The 20,552-nt window shown below is 39.9% G+C and overlaps 1 long non-coding RNA gene across 2 annotated transcripts; it reads right to left on the minus strand.

The window, feature by feature from the left end:
• Nucleotides 1–3,929: 3,929 nt before the first annotated feature.
• On the minus strand, nt 3,930–20,289 carry LOC123959669. 2 transcript variants are annotated; one of them, XR_006822371.1, is made up of 5 exons: nt 20,235–20,289; nt 16,205–16,294; nt 7,982–8,057; nt 4,451–4,511; nt 3,930–4,344 (listed from the first exon to the last, which is right to left on the minus strand). It is a non-coding gene; the product is annotated as an uncharacterized LOC123959669 (long non-coding RNA). The 2 variants fall into 2 exon arrangements; XR_006822370.1 differs by lacking the exons at nt 16,205–16,294; nt 20,235–20,289 and adding an exon at nt 10,099–10,432.
• Between the last annotated feature and the right edge of the window lie 263 nt (nt 20,290–20,552).

A 20,552-nucleotide genomic window follows, 5' to 3' on the forward strand; every position in this document is an offset into this window, starting at 1 on the left:
CGGTAAATCCAATGAGCTAAAATAAATGACTTGAAATGAACTGTGTATGTGTTGTATTTATCTAACCCTGATTTCAACTCTTCCGACTAGTACTTAAATGAACTGAAATGAAATGACATGAAATGACAAGCCATGTGTCCATTGATGCTAGCCCATATGCTAAAGGTAATGCTAATGCTAAAAGTCCTATGCTAATGCTCAGCTAAGGTTAGCTTAGCATGCTAAGACCAATGCTACCACTGGCTTAAATGAGGGCATGGGGCAGCCCCATGACACAGGCAAAGTGAAGTCTATCAAGTAAGTATGCTTTTCTAATTTATTTTACTTTACTACCCTCCTTTAAAGACCGTTTACCTTTTCCATGTCAAAAAGGGCCCCTGTAACTCATCTATGACAAAGGGTTGTCTGTGCCTAGATGAATGATTGCTCTAGTGTTTTTCTCAGTTCATCTCTTCATCTAGAGCTGATCTAATTCTACCACCTTCTTTAACGCATCATGGCTCAGCTTTTGCAACTGATGTTGATCTCTCTTTTTTTTTTACCCCAAGACCTAATCATGTTGGCTAGCTCTGTTTTTAATGATGGCCCCTACCTGTTTCATTGTGCATAATACATTTAAAAAGGTTCCTAGAGCCACCCCTTTGGCTCAGACCATCGCAGTGCTCAGGATAATTTATGAGCAGCGGTGAAAGATTCCTTAAACTGTGGTCGACCTTTTAGGATTACAGATGTGTTTCAGCAGAGCTCCTTGAGTGCAGACACACTCATAAAGCAGTGTCACCACATCTTTGTTTCTGATTAATCTTTGTGTATAAAAGACCTATTATGCCTGCGTTGTATCCTGACCTGAGCTCTCCATTGACCTTGTAGTTGATTATGTGTTGCATGCTCCAAAGCCTGCAAAGGAAGGGTGAATAATTGCATTTAGTTAGTGTTATTAATCTTGCATAACATTAGGTCTTTATTAATCAGATATTTACATAGTTTATCCTGAATGTAGCCATGTATCCACAAAAAATACAGTTTAAATTATGATGTTGTTGTATTCAGAACCCATTATCAAGCTTAATGGTCTCCATTGCTCCCCAGTTTCCCCTTTATGCTACATTGCATTTGTGTTGCACAATACTGAATATACTCACTTAATTCTTTTCTAAACTAAAGGAATATTTAGGAAATGTCTTTATTCACTTTCTTGCCTGAGATTTAGCTGAGATGATCAGATACCACTTTCATACATGTCTGCCAAATATAAAGCTACATCCAGAAGCTGGTTAACTTAACTTAGCATAAAGACTGTAAACAGGGGAAAAATAGCAAGCCTTAACATAACAATATCCTACCTATACCGGCACCTCTTAAGATCACTAATTAACATGTTATATCTTATATGCTTAATTAGTTATTTCTTGGTCAGGCACAGTGACTTCTAGGAGTTTCCAGCACATAATCCCCCCTGAAATCACAAATGACCATTTCTGTAGGGATAAAAAGTTCATTAGTGAGCTTCAGAGGTGCTGGCAGGCAGCTTTTGCTAGCAGTCTTTATGCTAAGCTAAGTTAACCAGCTGCTAGCTGTAGCTTCACATTTAGTGGACAGATATGAGAGTGGTATCAATCTTCTTATCAAACTCTCAGCAAGACAGCTAATCAGCATATTTCCCAAAGTGTCTAATTATTCCCTTTATGTAGACATTTTCCTTTGATAAATTTTAGTAAAAGGGTGTCGCTCAAAAAAAGATATCAGAAGATTGTGTCCAATCTTGCAATACAGTAACTCTGAGTGTCCTCTTGAAAAGCAAAGGGTCTCATAAATGATTATATTCCCCCACAGTCCTGCTGTAATTGCTTCTTCAAAAACCTACATTGGCTGAGACAGGACAGCCCATATGGACACTGCAACCCACTTTACTGGGCCCTCATGACATACGTCTCACACTGACAGTGGCTGTTGTTTCAGGGTTCCTGCTTGGAGACGTGGTATTGATTTCCTCCCCGTGCTCCTTCCACAAGTAATATACAGCTTTAATCTAATTGGCGTGCGGGAACTTTGGAGGAGTGATGTCTACTGAGACATGTGTTATGTATTATTGCTACCTTCATACTCTGATTCACACTGACCTGGTGTCAGCTGTCTACACTGCTGACAAAGCACCTTTGATCACAGGGGAATAATGTCACAGTAAAATGGTAAAGGGAAAAAGTATTATTAGATGATTCAAATAAGATTATGATGTTAAATTTACACTCACAGCTATGTTTGGCTGTAATATATTATATATATATATATATATATTTTTTTTTTTCTGTAAATCAACAGACATAAGGATTGATGTGATAAAATATCACATGTCACATCATGTAAAATATCTTTCAATGAAACCTTTTTTGTATGAAAGCCTTCATTCTGTCCAAGCTGATTCCTTTTGCATGTTGCTGTCAGCTTGGGAGAAAACACCCTGTAAAGTTCAACATACCCTGCAGATGGATTCTGCACTGTGATGTATAAAACCCCTGATGGCATTTTACAGTAGTTTATATGGTGCTTGTCACTCCACAGACATTACATTGAAGTACATTATTGAAAGCTTTTTTAGACTCTTATTCATCTTGAGAAGCCTTAAAACCCAAATTAAACCATTCAATACGAAGGTACATTATTATACAGATAAAACCAACACAACAAAGAATACAAATCTGACGCTCTAATGGAGCACTGACCAAGAAAAAACTTTTACTGTGTATTCAGCCCTGGGACCAGACAAATTGCATCAAATGCCAGGTTCACCCAGGGGCCACTGTCTGCCAGACAGATATTCTTCATCCAAGGGCAGTGTGACAGCAACTATGTCGTGCTTGGCTATTTACATCTTCTTAGCCGTGGGTTTTTTAAAAACTATATAAATGTGGCTCCTTTAAAGGGCAGCATAGCTTCTTATGGTGAGATGCCAGACGAGTTCACTGCACATTTCCCCTAAGAATAGAGGCATTTTGATGCAGCCGCCTCCCTGTGGCATTAGTAAAAAGTCAACTTTGATAAAAGGCAAACATCATCCAGATTTACTTGGGCCTTGCCTCTAGACACCTTCAATGAGTATCTGTACCATTTTCAATCTCACGCTTTTGCACCCCTTGAATCCGGAGTGTGTTCCTCAATGTGAGTGGTAGACATATCAAGAGATGCTGAGATTTCCATTTTGTGTGACTTAATGCACTTCACAATGCAGCCAAGCCTGTAATCATCTCCTAGAGAAACAGTGGAATTGCTAGTATGATTTCTTTATAGACCTATTCAAGTTCTCTTCAATTGCCTTAAGATATTCGGCTCAATCAGTCCATGATCTGCTGTTTTTCCTACCAACACTGTGAGTCAGCTCCTTACTGTCCATTCAGCCATGTGCTGTATCGTAGTAGTGGCTTGTCTGGCTGTGAAATGTTATCACTAGGCCCGGGTCTTCATCACACTGAGTGAGGCCTGGAGGATCAATGCACTTATAGTGGATCGCTTTACTCTGCCATGTGCATAATGGGTTGATAGGTGGTTTCACAGAGCTCTCAATCTGTGTGAATGTGTGCATGTTTGTGTGTGGGCTAAGGGTGCTATATCATGCATGCATGAGCACATGAATGTTTGTATGCTTATGATAAACCCTAACACTTAAAATCAATACCATAAAAACTCAAGGTTAGTGATCTGTAATGACTACTAGCACCCCAAAATACGGCACGAGCATCACTGCATTAAAATACAATTAAAAGTTTGTTTAGCTTCATAAATTAAAAGGTATAAATCCAAATGTGCTCCTTGTGTTTTGATCATATTCTAATATTCATTAAGTCATCTATGTAGCAGACCTCCCCGTGTGAATTAAAATGCAGACCAGTCCTTTAAATCAACGTATAGATTAACATCTGATAAGATGGTAACATCATAGATCCAGAGCAAAGGGAATAGGACCCCTCTCAGAGAGGATGGTATTTGCTGTGGCGCCTGTGCCATATCCCTCTTTAATTAACACCGGGAAGTGTTGTGGAGAGGTGGCAGGGGTTCTGGCAGGTAGGTGGGAGTTTTCGACAGCCAGCTGATAACACTCCTGTGCACAGGGGTCTGCACAGTCAACAAAAGGACAAACCAAAGGTCTTCTACACAGCTCAGTGAACCCAGCCCCTCTTTCACCCCCAGGCTACCACCTGTCTGGGCAGGGCAGCAAGAGCAAGATCAAGAGCCTGGCAGCAGAGTGGCATCGGGCCAGAGTTAGCAGCCGCTGCGTTCATTCCACCACCCAACATGAGCCGGGAACACGTGCGAGAGAAAGCTCTGTATCTCTGTGAGGGAGGGAGGAAGCTAGAAAGGGAGATGGAGAGACAGACAGGGAGATAAGTTGCATAGATTTAAAAAAAAAAATAAATAAAGTGTTTGCAATGGAAAGCTCTTAAGAGGAACGGTGCACCTTTATGCAGAGGCGTCTTTACAGGAGCAGATGCTTTTCTTCCGATGCAGCACTCTGTAAACTTTATAAGGAAAATTAAGAGCAGTATTAGACCACCTCTGTCTCACTGTCTGTCTGAATGTTCAGAAATACCCATCAAAGGCCTGTTTTTGTTTTTGAAAAGGTGTTTTAAAAAAAGGCTCTGTAGTCACAAGAGGATGCCCACCACTGCCACTGTTTCCTCAACCTCAACTCCACCACCCTCCTGCTTGTTAGTGCGATCACTGTCCCTTTGGCAGCTCTGCACATAATATATCTTCTCGATGCAATTAACTGCTGCAGGGCCTGTGCAGGAACTTAGAGACATGTCCCCCCAGCAAAGCTGGTACCCTGGGGAGTTGATGTAGGAGAGAGATGGAAAGAAAATAAGAATGCAGGAGGAGAGAGTCAGTAGATGAAGAGGGGGGAGAGGGAGAAAGTGGGAATCCAGCATGCCAAAGCTTCCCACCCACCGCTTGTGTCTGTAATCTCTTGGGGAAGGGCTAGATATCAGGGAAAGAGTTGTTGTGTTGTGAGGAGTGCTAACAACTTCGTCTCTTCTGCCCCCTACTGCAGAGGAAGTGTTGATAGAAAAATATTTCAAAGAGAAGGGGAAGTGGTGTGGATGTAAACTTCTCATCCGTTTCTTTGATGTAATAAAAGTACTTCACACTTTACAATTGCTATATTAAAGTGTATTAATCAGTGAAGTAAAATGGGAATTTTTCTGCTCCATAGCATAGGTTGACAAATAATATATCTTGTTAGGTGGTTAATCAATACCAATGACTCAGTGATTACACTGCGAGATTTGAGAATTTTCTTTGTAGATTGTCAAAAATCTTTTGATGAAAAGAAAGGGTCCAATATGTTGTTTTATTGTTTTGTTGGTTTATTGCAAAGGCTTTTGTCAAGCCCCCAAAAAATCAATAGCAATCTGGTATTAATATTACAGTATTTGACACATTTTAATAAGATTTGTGTTGGATCTGTGAGCTAATTCAATGCTTTATTCTTCTCTTCAGTGAATTGTAACTTCATTGTTCCTGTCTGCTTCTTTCTTTTGCCCCTTTAATTATATCTATTCACTGTATTGTAAAGCGTTGTGGCCCTGAAACCTTTTTTTAATCAGCCAACAGTCCAAAGGAGTGGCAGGATGGCCAAACAAAATATAACAATAGGTTGCTATGGTGATGTTGGTTACACAAGGTGAATCGCTAGCCAGATAGCTCGTTAAGCACATATAGCGTAAAACACTTTCCATATTAGCTACCAGGTATTTCACCCAGCTCTGTGCTGATTGCCTGCCATATATCAGCTTTTTTTTAAAAATCTCAAGGATTTCAAGATCTGATCATACATAATTGATCTGAGCTTTGGTGTTGTTGTTCCAAAATTATTAGCTTCTTGTTGTCCGCAGCTGTAAGGCGGTAATATAATGCATTACTAAAAAAAAAAGCGGTAATATTATACCTGTTACAATCTCAGTAACGCATGTTACAACGCATTTCAACCCAAAATTGATTGGTGTTTTTTTTTTTTTTTTTATAATTCACCAATACCAAGAAACATTTTGGCACCAGAAAAACAAATCCATGAGTAATCCTTGCCATTTGAGAGTACTCCATGAGTGCTCTCAAAAGACAGTAACTAGTAATTTATAATGTATTACATTTTGGAAGTAACTTGCACAACACTGCGAGTTATATAACAGGATGCAAGGCAGGCGCAGCCAGCTGCATTTGCATGGATCTGCCGCTCTTTGCTTTGACAATATAGATTTTTTGTTGCTTTACCGATACTCAGGTACACAGCTTCCTCACCCGTCTCAGTAACTTACGTGACCCACATAATATACAGTAATGCAACATAACAGAGCAGGACAACAACACAGTGGAAGATTCATTCACTACAGTAATGTTACTTACTGCAGTCTAACTGAAAAGTGTGCAACAGTCTCATTTATAATATTCAGTCCAGCTCACTAACAGTTTCGTTATCATCCAATAAATTCAGCTATGCTGACATTGCTGGGCCTCCTGTGAAAGTTACAAAAATAGGTCTAGTTATTGAAAAGCTGGAAGACGAGCTAACGCCGACGTATCATGTCGACTAAATGTTCAACTAACTAAATGTTCAACCTAAAGCTGACAAACATGTTACTGTAATGTTGCAGTGGGAGTTTACCTGAGTTTCCAGCATGTTGTGTGAAGCTGTCTCCCAGTGAGTCTGTCTGTGTGTCGGATTCTGCTTGCTCATGAGTTCAAGCACGCGCACAAGCACACACCTGCTTGCAATCTAAAAAACGCACCACTAGTGGCCGTGGCTGCAAGTGGCTGAATTCGAGCTAAGTTAGTTAGCTAGCTAGCTAGTGGATGATCCTGGTTGTTGTGTTAGCTAACACTAGTGTCAAATGCCACATCACTACCTTAGCAACTTAATAACTCAAACATGTACGACAGGAGAATAATTACTTACCTGTGGAGAGCAGCTACCAGACTCCATGCTGAGGTTGACTTGTGAGTAGATGTGTGTGTGTGTGTGTGTATATATATATATATATATATATATATATATATATATCTGTGTGTGTGTGTGTATATATATATATATATATATCCCATAATATATTTTATAATACATTTTATAAATCCCGAGATACATTTGTGAATCCTTCTGTGTGCATTAATTAATTCTATGGCTCCATTTCAAAATCCTATAAATAAAGCAGACAACCTACAGTACACTCTATGACTCTAGTCTGGATGGCAGAGATTTGTTTAAGAATAAAGAGTGAAGTGCTTTTTACAGGTACCATAATAGAATATACACTCCCCTTGTGACATTTTTAGAATATAATAGTAAGTACATAATACACAATGTATTTGCAAGCAGTCAAAACAAATAGTTGCTCTTTCACTGTACTGGTGTTAATACGCATGTATTAGGTAGATTTTCACAAACTAACTGTACTAACTGTACAGAAGGAGTTACTTTTCATTCAGCGCTTGTGCTAAAAGAATCCGACTCCAGCTTCCACAGTTGAGAAAACTAATAAAGGTAAATAAGATCAGGAGTATTTGCTAACAAAGGGTTGATAAGTTGCAAAAGGGGCTGGTTTGATTCAGGGATTAACAAGTGTGTTGACAATACTAAGAACTCAATACACATGCTGTCCTCAAAATACCACTTCAAAAGGTATTCTTTTCTGACATATGCTTCAACAGCTGTTGTCTCCTGGGCCCCATGTTCTGAAAATCAAACTCCCATTTGTCTCCTAATTGCAGCGATAAAATAATTTATTTTAATATCTTAATTTACTGTCCATATTTGTGTTGTATTTTCACTCTTATTCTAGCTATGCATAGATAATGTATGCAGTCAAAGGAAGTCACTGTGGAATACATGTTTGCAAATTATAACTATAGAGCAGCGCTGTGCTAATCTACATGGGGCGATTTAACAATAATTCAGCTTTCTGAAGGTTAAAATACAAACCCCTCTGCCTCCTACCTATGCTTCAGCAGTCAATGGTGAACATCCATGAGGGGGGACACCAATCCACCCTTGCACTCCTGCAGAATATTGGCTGTCAAGAAACAGACATGCAATCAATCATGTGCAAAGTCACAGCCAATGTGAAGGATACCAGTCCTCCTCAGGCCTCATGGTTGTGACAAGGCAGCAGTTGCATAACGTTTGACATCGCACTGCTGTAGGTTGAGATTAATGGACACTGAGTATATGTACTTTAAAGGGCACCAGATAAAAAGTGTCTGACCTCCTATGGGGAAGACAGATTTTAGTGCTTATGTGTGCAAAAAAAAAAACAAATATGCCTTGATCACTTGATCTGTGGAGGACATTAGCAGTGGAGAAATGGTAACACAAAATCAAGTGCTAAGTGCTAAGAGCTAAGCTAAGACAGGACACTGGTTGAGTTGTGCTTAATGGGCCCTGCTTCTTGGCATGTTTTCAGGATCATGCCTCACATTTTATCTCTCTTTCTCTGTTGCCTCTTGAGAATTAGGCATTGTCCAAAGTATACCATAAAAACAGTGTCTGCTGTTGGTGGATTCTTTTGTGTATGTTTGTTCTTTGCACTGGAGTCCACATACAAAGACTTATGCGGATTCCTTTGGAGTCTTTTTCTTTCTCTCGTAACTTTGACAAACCAATTCTCTTATTTGAAATTCTCTTAAAGGCGGGGAGAAAAGGATCTGAAGCCTTGATGTTTAAGTCTTTGCAGCAACTCTCAGTTCTCTGGCTGAGGCAGTTGCTTGATGCTCTTTTGCTTTGGGACATTTCAGCTATGAAATAGCGGCTCAGACACAGTAGTTCAGGAACTCACTGTAGCAAGAAACACCCAGCTGTGTCACCATCTCAAAACTCAACACTCCGTAAGCCTGCCACTTAATCTCCCGCTCATGTCCATTCAAATATCCAGCCAAAATACATTTAAATGCATCACTGTCCACATTTAAAATGGTATCCAGACAATGTGTGGTGTATGTTACTGCATACTCTTTGCTGTTTCAAGGGGGTTCCAGGATGCCCACGTATTTTGCTTTGATCCTTGCTAGGACTAGCAATAGATTGCTCTGGATTTAGATGTGATCAGATACTTATAGGATTTATCAGGCTTTCACAAGCTGCTCTCTACAAACACAGCCATGGTTTAAATCATGGCTCTGTGTATGCAGCACTGACAAAGAACATCATGTAATGCACATCTTTGCCAAATCCATGGACATTGTCAGTTGGCACATCTTGCACACTGAACTCTAATCCCCTCCAAAAGCCAGTCAGTATTTTGAGAGGCAACAGGAAAGTTGTTCACCAAAACATCCTGATTACAGATTAAGACTGAAGTGAGTAAAAGGCTCAGAGAGGAAAAAAAAATAATGTCTCACATGGAAAAATGATAACTGCATGTAGTACTTTCAAATGAATTTTTTAATGCTCCCAGTCTTAATCTTGACCACAAAAATAACTTTAATTCAAAAGTGCAAGAAAGAATTTTATTGTCAATGCCAACCAAAATGAAACACATATCTGATCCAAAAATTATTCATATAGGTTTCTCTACACTGCTGCTTCTGTGGTTAAGGCCTGGGTAAGTTAGGTCTTTGGTAACACTGCTTTTGTGGCTAAAATATATCAACATTGGGACCTAATTCGCAATCTCTGGTGTCAACATTGTGGAGAGAAGCGTTTCTGCAGCAGGATAACAGTGTCACACTACTTTCTGCCTTTGCTTCTGAGACAGGTGATTAATTGCGTGACCGCCACAGATCACTCGCCAGTAACACACAAGCAACATTTTAACCATTTGAGCAAATGATCACAGCTGTTGTTTTTCCTGTTAGGACAAACTGTTATTTTTTGCATCTCTTTGTGCCAACATGGCCCTTTAAGCACCCCACATATTTTCACTATTCACTGTTCATAATTCATAAAACACAAGAGGACATGGGCAGCATCAGTGGCATTGCTCTGCCACTGATAATTAACAGCCCAAACTTGTAGCTAATAAACAGAGCTCCCCCTAATTGAACTGCCAGTTGCATTGTTCCTGGTTGCTTGTAGGGAATGGATGCCATGTTGCTGCTTGCAGTGTAATTACCTACCACTGTCAACTCAACTGGGAGAAAGGATCAATCTTGGGTGACATCAGTGGTGGATACCTCCTCTTGTATCCTTGGGTATTGGTTCTCTGTGTCAGGGAAAGTTTATCATCATGGATAGAGAGCTTTCTCCATGACTACAGGCCGTACTGCTGCTTGCCTTGTCCATTTGTAACACAACAGCTTCTCTGGATTATAGTCATTACTTCAAACACTCAGATTGCAAAGAAAACAGAGCAAACTCCAAATTTATGAACACTGCCCTATGTCATTTGATGGACTCCTAAACGGTTGAGGGAATTCAATTTGGAAAGGAATAGAGTTTTGAAAATGTGGCACTGTGCCTGCCAGTTTCTCAAGGGACGTGATTGATGTCTGTGAGTGGCATTTAGCACAGCTGACCCTCATTCAGATTACCATCTCATTAGCATCAATAGACTGAGACACACAAAAGAGAGCAGCGGCGTTGCCTGAAAGCTGTTCCGAGAGACCAGCCTCAGGGAATTTCTAGCTACAAAATACTTTAATTCCATAGTTCTAGTATGACATTAGGGGAGTGGGAGTGCAGCTGCATACAAATCAGATACAAAAACCCCTGCAATGTCAAGAGTTATGCCTTGAGCCCAAAATTTCCAAGGTAATTTGAAATATGTTTTTGAAAATGGGGCTTCCATGAATGTATTTTTTGTTTTAATTATGACAGTCCCATATGGGGGTGGAGGTTGTGTTCGTGGAACATAAGGCCTTTAAATAAAATTATTAATCTACATAATGTATGAAAGCAAGTTATGTGTGCATCATTAATTGTTTAATATGCATGAAATGTTGTTTACACGTTCTCCTTGACGCTTCACAGCAACTAATAAAACCTAAGACTTCAACTCAAATCAGAATAGTGTGTCAGCTCGTTGAGCTGCCTGAAGAGGGAACATTTTGCAATTGGCAGAACATCAGCAAACTCTGTAGATCTCATTTAATCAATACCACCTTTTGTTTGTTAAACTAAACATGTTTGGTGATTTTGAGGCAATTCACGACTGAACGGGCAAAGATAAGAAGGCCAGTCTCTGTACGTTCTTCTTTCAACATTGATGTCAAGACAGCATGTTATATGAAGACAGGGTTTCTTTCTTGTTTCATTTGAGAAGCTGCTGCAGGCCAATATATGGCCTACTTTTACCTTTTCCTCATCCCCCTGGTGGCGCAGATGTTATAAAACGGGGTTTAAATATAGTCTGTACAGATGTTTGTGTGCGATGGCGTGCAACGTAGGTGTGGATTTTGAATCATCTGTGATTCAATCAAGGTGGTAAAATAGGGGAGTGAAACTTGGATGAAAAAAAAAAAGATTGTGCAGGAGAGAGAAGATGAAGAGAGGAGGGGAGACAGATGGAGACAGGTGAGAAGCAAGAGACAAATGGAAAGTGTGTGTGCGTGTGTGTGTTTTACAGAGAAATTTGTGTGAAGTAGAAAATTAAAAGAGAGTAAAGACCTGGAATAGAAGAGGGAAACTAAAAGAGAGGGGGAGGTATACTGAGAAAGGGGGGAAGAATGAACACAGGGTCTGTCTTGATTGTATTCAGTACTGTCTCCTGTCTGCCTGGCTGTCGCTCAGTGCTGGCTTAAACCCCTCCTGCTCACAACCACAAATGTAACCCCAGTCAGCCTAGCCAGGAGCTTTATTATTCATGTGGACCAAATACAAGACCAGAAAATGAGCACACTGCAAACCTCGGCTGTAATGCCTGCCTTGACTGTGCCAGCCACAGGAAACTGCTTCTGGGACAAATACCCTACGGTGTCTGCATTGTCAACAAAACCACTACGCCCTGTGTCACAATGCTATTGCAGGACAGAAAAAGAATCATATTTTCAAACTACAAAAAGTGTGGTATTTTTGAGTCCGCCTGACTTTATGCTGCAGAGTTGTTTGTACCATTACAGGGAAAACACCTCCCCCTAAATCTTCAAAATCCAGTCCTCAGTGAATGTTAAACCAAGGATACACATGAAATAGTATTTAGAGAATGGTGCAAATCTATCTGTGCAGCCAGGCTCATTTTCATGAGCCTTGCCAGAATAAAGAAACTGGGAGCAGTGAGTTGAATGTAAGTTGTAGAGTGCAACATTAATCAGCCTCAAAAATGGTGTTAGCCGGGAGATTTGTGTGCTATAGTGACTACAGGAATGCAAGGTCACTGTATCACCCAGCATGAAAATGTACAGCATGTGAAGGCACACTCTTTCAAAACTGTGAGTTATCAGCTGGTTCCTAAGTAGACTTTGGACTGCGTTTGTTTTATGTATCTATCCACTCTTTCAGCAAGGGGAAAATCTACATTTTTTAATTTTAAAAAAGTTGACCAGAGGCAAATATATCTCATATTTTAATGATAGCAGGAAAGAAATGTAATTGTTGTCTTCCATCTACATCAAATGAGTTAACACTTCAGACAAATAAATGTTTGATTTTCTCCAAATGCTTGAGCACTTTTGCGCTAAATACTTATTACTGTTAATCAATTCAATGTGTGATACTGCATAACCATTTTATAAGGAGACAAAGTTATTTGCAAAATGGGGAAAATGTCAAATCAATAGTGACTATCTAAGCAAGAAAGCACACTTTGCTGTTCATCTCTTTGTTCTTGGTTTTTTTTTTTTCTTGGATGCTAAAGGTTACCCAATGTACCATGGACTCTAGTATTATGGCTTCCCTCTCAGCTTGTGAACTGGTAATACATCTGCAGGCAGATCAGGGGAGGTCATGTCTGAATTGCTGCTACTGTAGTATGGCAGTGAGACACATCTTGGCACACTTCTTGTTCCTTTTGGCTGTTCCTGTAATTGTCCTCCTGCATGCACTTCCTATTAAACATGTGAATGGTGAATTGCTCAACAAAAGCCACAGGCCAACTTGTGCATGTACCATTAAATGAGTGGCATGGCAGTGGATGAGAGCGCTGGTCTCAACATTTGTCATGTTTTTCAACTGCCTGCTTGGAATCATGAAAATGTCTCTTTCAGTGCTCTGCCATGCTGCTAAAAGTAACTGAACGGGCAATTCACAAACTGTCAGTTTCATCTCTAACTGCCACAATCAAAATGTTTTTTGAATAGTCACCCACACCCTCATGAGCGGATATCCATGTCTAAGATTTCAGATTTCTGGTAGAGAGGGCTTCTCCGAGAATTAACTCACAATCTTCCCAGGAGGAAACAGGAAATGACAAAAGAGCATGGCAGTCTGGAGGAGACAGGAAGGAAACAGGTGTCCAGGGAACCCCATCTATAATTCAGAAAAGGTATAATAAAATAAGTTCCCTTTTGTAATTTGCTTTAAGTGCGATGAAACGCAGCCCAAACGAAGAGGCTGGCTCCAGTGCAATAATAATGAAGACATATGTTTCCCTCATCAGTAGAGAAAGGCTGGGTCCTTGATTAAATATTGACTTGCTATTGTCTGTATTCTCGTCTCAGTCTAATCAATAATTCATATGAGGTAAAATAGATGATTGGAATCATCTCAGATGGTATGTATTTTTCCCCACATGTGCTTTGTTTGTTTTCATGCACAACATTGAACAGAGCAGCAGCTCACTGCAAACGATCCCTCCTTAGTAGCTTAGCAGCAGTGACACTCTATCAACCATTTTAACATCATTTTACCAGTGTCAGGTAAATTTGTTTAGCATTCAGTGCATGGAATCTCTCACAGAATTGGCTGGTAATATTTTCTTTAGCTCAGCTTCAGCACCTCCATTATGCTCAATTTGAAGTCTGTCATATTATCATTAAATTAACATGACAATGTAATATTGTCAACCCGCAGCCACTTCCTATTAAATTCTAAGTCAATAGCGAATCAATGCTGACTGTAACAATTGATAAATCACTGTCTAGCCAATTCATGTGAACAATATGCTGATTTGAAGCTTCAGATTAGCAAGGGCCATTCTTTAAACCAATTGTTGATGTATGATTGTTATGTATACGTGGGGAGAGTAAACTGACTTTTATCTACTCAATTGTAGATCTATATTAATGCACAGGTTTCTTGCATCCAGTGTAATTCCACTTCATTATTTAGCAATGGAAAGCAACCAGGGTATTTGTATTATTCAGGCCACCATTTGCCTCTCAGTGGCAGTTCACCTGCAGCTTGCGTTGCCACAGCAAAACAAGCAGTGCCATGAATCTTTTATAAGAGCGTGAAAAGGTTGACGATAAGTACAGTCTCTGAAGCCTGTTTCATAATGTGGTCTCTATAGAGTGGGAATAACATGTACAGCATGCCTACAAAAAAAGTCATTGACAATGATCACTCATGGGAGAAGGTGTGTGTATACAGAATGCTTGTATGGTGGACTATCATGTACTCACTCATGTACTCTAAACATAGAAAAACGCATGCAGTATCCATGAAAACAATTGGGGTCGATAGTGCTTTAAAGGTAGGTGAGGAAAGAACAAATAGGGCTATTTTAAAGCATAGCCTCTGGACCTCCTACAACGGCATTCATCCAGCATTTTCACCCTTTACTAGCATATGTCAAATGCATATCCCTGAAGAGCATCCAGGAGGCTTCTGCACAACAGGGTTCCGACAGCACCAACCAACTATCCTTAAAAGAGATACTGACAGCTAGGCTTATTCTCCACTTTCTCCTGGTGTCAGGACTTATTTCTTGCTGGACTCTGACACACATATATTGGATTTTACAACCATGAAAGATACCTTTTTATTGACACTTGGGGATTCTGTGGCCAAGTTACACCCTGACCTAAAGGTATGCAGTGAAGGGGACAAATTTAGGTCATTTTATTTTAAGTAGAAGGTCATTAGACAGGAGTAGCAACATGTATTGCAAATAAATACTTACTCTGTTTCAATGAAAAATAAAATAAAGAGTTATATATATATATATAATGGTCTAAAACCAATATCATAGAGTGGGCGGATTGCAGCAGTTAATAAGTGCATGGGCAGAAGAATTACAGTGAATTAGTGACCTATTGTTTTCTGATACTTTTAATTATAATTGTTTTTGAGTCATTTTACTAATGTTTTGACTCAATTGTTGTACATCCCATATTTTAATTGAATCCATTAGTCTGAATTTGTAGATTGCATTAGAAAAAGCATCTGCATTACATTTCACATTAAATGAGGTTAACAAACATAATGATTGTCAGTGTTTATAACAAACATTTTGTTTTTCACACGCTATAATATCCCAAGACAGCCTGATATGACAAAATAGCCATCAATAAAAATGAAACAACATGTAAGCAGTTGATAACATGTCAGCAGAAGGTACTATATGCCTCAAATGACTACAGTTTTCATTGTACAGAACATAACTGCCACTTTCACACACTATTTTCACAATGTAAGTGTGAACAGCAGACAGTTACATTGTGCCTGCAGCAACCTTTTTGGGATGATTAAGTGAAAGACTGCAGGAGGGGTGATGCGAGAGGGAGAATTAATAGGTTAGTAAAGATGGGTAAGGGAAAGATGGAGTGAGTGAGGGAAATGATGAATAGGTTAGAGAAGGTCAGTGAATGTCATCAGATCCAAAGCACCTACTCAGCCCTTCCGTTGTCTTTCCCATTTAGATTAGTAAATCTAAAATCATTGAGTGTGATGGGGCAGAGAGGAGGCGTGGCCGGACAAAAAACACCAATGACACAAATTATCAAGTGATATGTGCTGCAATGCAGAGCCAATTAGTGTCACCGTCCTAATATTTACAGCCTGTAATGGATATTCACCAAAAGCATTCATGTCTGTCTGAGAGGGATTTCCTTCTTGTTCTCTATTTAGTTGTAGTCATCTTGTTAAATTACTTTGTTCTATCGGCAATTTTCCACAACAGTTACAGTACTAAAGAACATAAATATTTTTTAATTAATATTATAATAATTGCATCTGTCTTCATGATATTGGAATAGAATTTTTTTTCAATATAAAAATTATATTAAATATATAATAATTCCTAATGTAAATGTAGTATACAAATGTAAGTGTCCAGTAACACTTTTGTACTGTAATTTGAAATATAGTTACAATACTTAATACTAAATCTGAGTTACAGTAACTTACTGAAAACCCTCAGAAACAATGCAGCAGGCAGTCTTCTGCTTCCCTCTATTCGTTGGCACATTGCAGCTTATTTTGGCGTATTACAGCCACCTGTAGATCAGAGAAATAGTGTGACAACATTGGTAGCACTGTATAAGGAGTCAAATGATTCAGCCAATTAATGCACATGCGTACGTACCTTCACCGCATACCTGCTACAGCTAAAGTGTACGTATACATATATATACACTTTTACTGCAGCATACCAAAAGTAAACATAGGCTCTGCTTACAACACCTAGTTTTCTATCTAACTGTATGTGTGCACATGAGATAACATGCACAGGTAGGTGTGGTGTTAGGTTGCACTAAATCACGTGTAGCGCACATTGCGTTCACGCACCCTGTCAATTTGTGTGAACGCCACATTTATATGAAACGAAACGACCACAGCCAGCATAACAATTAGTCACACGTATATGAATAACATTGAATTGAATTGATGCCTGTGTCTCCATTATGAGTATTTGTAAATTGTTGGCGTGCATTCAGAGGTTTGGTCAGATCTTAGACATCTTATGTAGGCACTAGTGAGGCATTTGACATTAGTTAGCTGAATTGTTTCACACTTCATAGGACTGTGTATCGTGTAACTTCCAAATGCAAGTGTGTCCTCGTGCACAGCTCCATAGATCTTCTCAAGGTCAACTCCACAGGGAACCTTTAAGTTACTCTTTAAATTGTACTTTTTTGCTTTTATTTTCATATTTTACTATATTCTTTCAACCCTAGAAATGAGACTTTTATGTTGATGATGCTTTTCTTTCCTTCAAAGACTTAGCTGATTGAATTGTCTTGTGAACACAGGAGGATAAGGGAAGCTGTGTAGATGTGGGGCTTTAGTTTAGCTTTGACAAAGTCAAACAACAGCTCTCACTTATCACACCAAGCAAGATGTCCTCAGTGCCTGAAAATCATTAAGCCCCACCATTCATGCTTGAAGTTAATTCTCTCCCTATTTTGCTAAATTTGCCAAGCTACGGGGATTTACTATTCTCTTCAAAAGGCTACCTCTGGGACATCCATCTGATGCATCTCTAGTCCATGGTCACAGCTGCATGCTCATACTATTTGCATGCCGGTGTGATCAAACTTTATATTTGCCTCACACATAATGGGAACTATAGGAACATTTCAAAATTCTTAACAACCCCATGAAAAACTGTTAAAAATAATTTTTAAAAAATTAGATATTTAACAAAAGCAGCTAATCATATTATTCTGACTTTTATGGTAACAGCTTCAGAGAAAGCTGATCAGCTATAACACTGTAGTGTGTCCTAATGGTCTCTCAGTGGAAGTCTGTGGGAGAGAACCAGGAAATGGATGTGTGGTTTCCCAGGAGCTTCACAGCTGTGGACTAATTAGGGAGCATGGCTCAGAATGGTATAAACTGGCTTGCCACTGTTACCTGCTGTGCCCCAGCCTGCTGATCTCCTCTGAGAAGAATATAACCTTCACCTGGAGGAGACAGCGTGCTTACAGGCTGTGGTCTGAGTGGCAAATATCCAACAAACTGATACTTTCATTTAGCATATTTGACAACTCATAACTTCAACTGAGGTGATGAAAGATGACTACAGAATCTACCAAAGCATATATAGTTCTATACGTTCAATGGCATATTGGTAAAAGCTACAGTAGAGGCCATAACTAGCCAATTCTCTAAAACACTCAAACTCAACCATTGTAGCAGTCCTACTACATCTTTCCTCTGCCCTCCCAGGTCAGTGGTTGTTCACTCTCCTCGTTTACTCCTCTCACAGAGAGCAAAGTATCTGAACTCTTGACCCGTAGCCGTCCAACTACATGCCCACTGGACCCGATTCCTACGAATCTTCTCCAAGCCATATCTCCTACCATGGTCCCGACAATTACTCATGTGATAAATACTTCTCTGGTTTCAGGAACCTTCCCGACCACTTTCAAAAGGGCTCGGGTTACACCCTTGCTCAAAAAGCCCTCACTTGACCCAACTCAAGTTGAGAACTATCGACCAGTGTCTCTTCTACCTTTTTTATCCAAAAGTATTGAACGGGCAGTATTCAAACAGGTCTCAGAATTCCTCTCACGGAATGACCTCCTAGATCCATACCAGTCTGGTTTTAAGAGTGCCCACTCTACTGAAACAGCTCTTCTGTCTGTAACAGAAGCCCTAAGGTCAGCTAAAGCTGCAGCCCAATCCTCGGTTCTAATCCTGCTTGACCTATCAGCTGCCTTTGACACAGTCAACCACAGGATCCTGCTATCCGCTCTCTCAGCAATAGTTATCTCGAGTAAAGCACTCCTGTGGTTCGAATCCTACCTCTTGGGGCGTTCCTACAATGTTTTGTGGCAAGGACAATTATCCGGCTCCCACTGCCTCTCCACAGGGGTGCCTCAAGGCTCAGTGCTTGGGCCCCTTCTCTTCTCAATTTACACCACCTTACTGGGGCCGATCATTCGCTCGCACGGCTTCTCTTACCACTGCTACGCAGACGACACGCAACTCTACCTATCCTTCCCGCCAGGCGATCCCACTGTTTCGGCGCAGATCACTGTCTATGACTGTCTATCGGACATATCTGCATGGATGAAGGCTTGCCACCTTCAACTAACCCTCTGACTCTGCAACCATCACTCCAGCCAAGGTGGTGAGAAACCTGGGTGTCATGATTGATGACCAGCTGTCTTTTTCAGACCATATTGCTTCTGTCTCTCGTTCATGCCGCTTTGCTCTATACAACTCAGTACGCCACCCATCTTCTAGTACAGGCCATGGTTATCTCTCGCATCGACTATTGCAATGCCCTCCTAGCAGGTCTTCCAGCTTGTGCGGTGAAACCCTTACAAATGGTTCAGAACGCAGCAGCGCGTCTGGTTTTTGATCAGCCCAAAAGAACTCATGTCACTCCATTACTCAGTGACCTCCACTGGCTCCCCGTGGCCTCCAGAATCAAATTCAAGTCACTAATGCTTTCATACAGAGTGACTACTGGGTCTGCACCCATCTACCTAAACTCCATAATACAAACTTACGTTCCTTCTAGACCGCTACGCTCCTCCAACGAACGCCGCCTGGCTCTGCCATCCCTTCACACAAAGGGTTAGATAGGAGGGTTCAGTCCCTACATAACCACCAATCACTACTCTCCCCATAGAAGGTCACTGACCCCCTGTCCTGCTGCTTCCGTGCTATTTTGAACTGTTATGAGTCAAATGCACAAATATTGGATACCACAACCTCTAACTCCTAACCCCTAACATGCACTTCCTGTGCTCTTCTTCTTCTATCCCCCACAATGATCATGTATAGATTGCACTTTTTGCTTTGATTGCAGTTTTTGTTAACTCTTACTTCCTTCCCCATTGATGTGATATGTTAGCTCTTACTAGTATTTATTGCTGCTCTTACTAGTATGTTTTGTCAGTTGTAGATCTGTAATTGATGCTCTGTTGATGCTTGTATGTTGTTCCTCAAATGTAAGTCGCTTTGGATAAAAGCGTCTGCCAAATGAGTAAATGTAAATGTACATTTTTTGCTTTATTATTACTACATTCTCTAGCATAATGCACCTGTAAACTGTAAATTATTTGGTTTTTAGACTGTTGTCGTGTTGTAGTTTCTGTGTTTCATTTACAGAATAGTGACTTAAAAAAGCGTGAACGGATTATTATTGTCATATTATTAATAACAGCAACCAAGTTCAACTGTTCAACAGGACTTTATCCTGTCATTTACTCTCTTTACAAAGACAAGTGTTGCAGTATGAAAGTCCTGCCTGAAGAGATATGAATTCTTCATGTTGTGCAATACAAAAACCACATACAATATTATTTATCAAATTGGGTCGGACTTGATGAATTTAGGATACACATGCATGTGACAATGTCCGGTTTTCAAAATAAGGTGTCTATACAGTATGAAAATAACATTAATTGGATTATATTCACAGAAAGTATAAAACATATTACAGGTGTACATTAAAAGTAAATGGACACATGTAATTTACCTTATTGGACCCTCTCGGGCCTCAGACCCACCCACCATGGTCTCTCCAAATCCTGTGGGAAACTATTTAATTTATGCAATGGTAAAGAAAAAAAAAAAAAAGGCAAAATAAATGGAAAAAAGTGAATGTACTTGTTCGGTGTTCGATATTCTGCCAATCTTTTAATTATATTTGGTTTCAGCTTCCGCCAAGAATTTTCATTTCGATGCATTCCTAGAAGTCTGTTCTGTGAAATAAGCATGTGACCTGCTCAAAGAGTCAGAATTGAGAATTGCTATGAACCGGAATTGATAAGCAGAATCTGAATCAGAACCGTTA

This window comes from Micropterus dolomieu, linkage group LG21 (genome assembly GCF_021292245.1).
Source record: "Micropterus dolomieu isolate WLL.071019.BEF.003 ecotype Adirondacks linkage group LG21, ASM2129224v1, whole genome shotgun sequence".
Lineage (NCBI taxonomy): Eukaryota > Metazoa > Chordata > Actinopteri > Centrarchiformes > Centrarchidae > Micropterus > Micropterus dolomieu.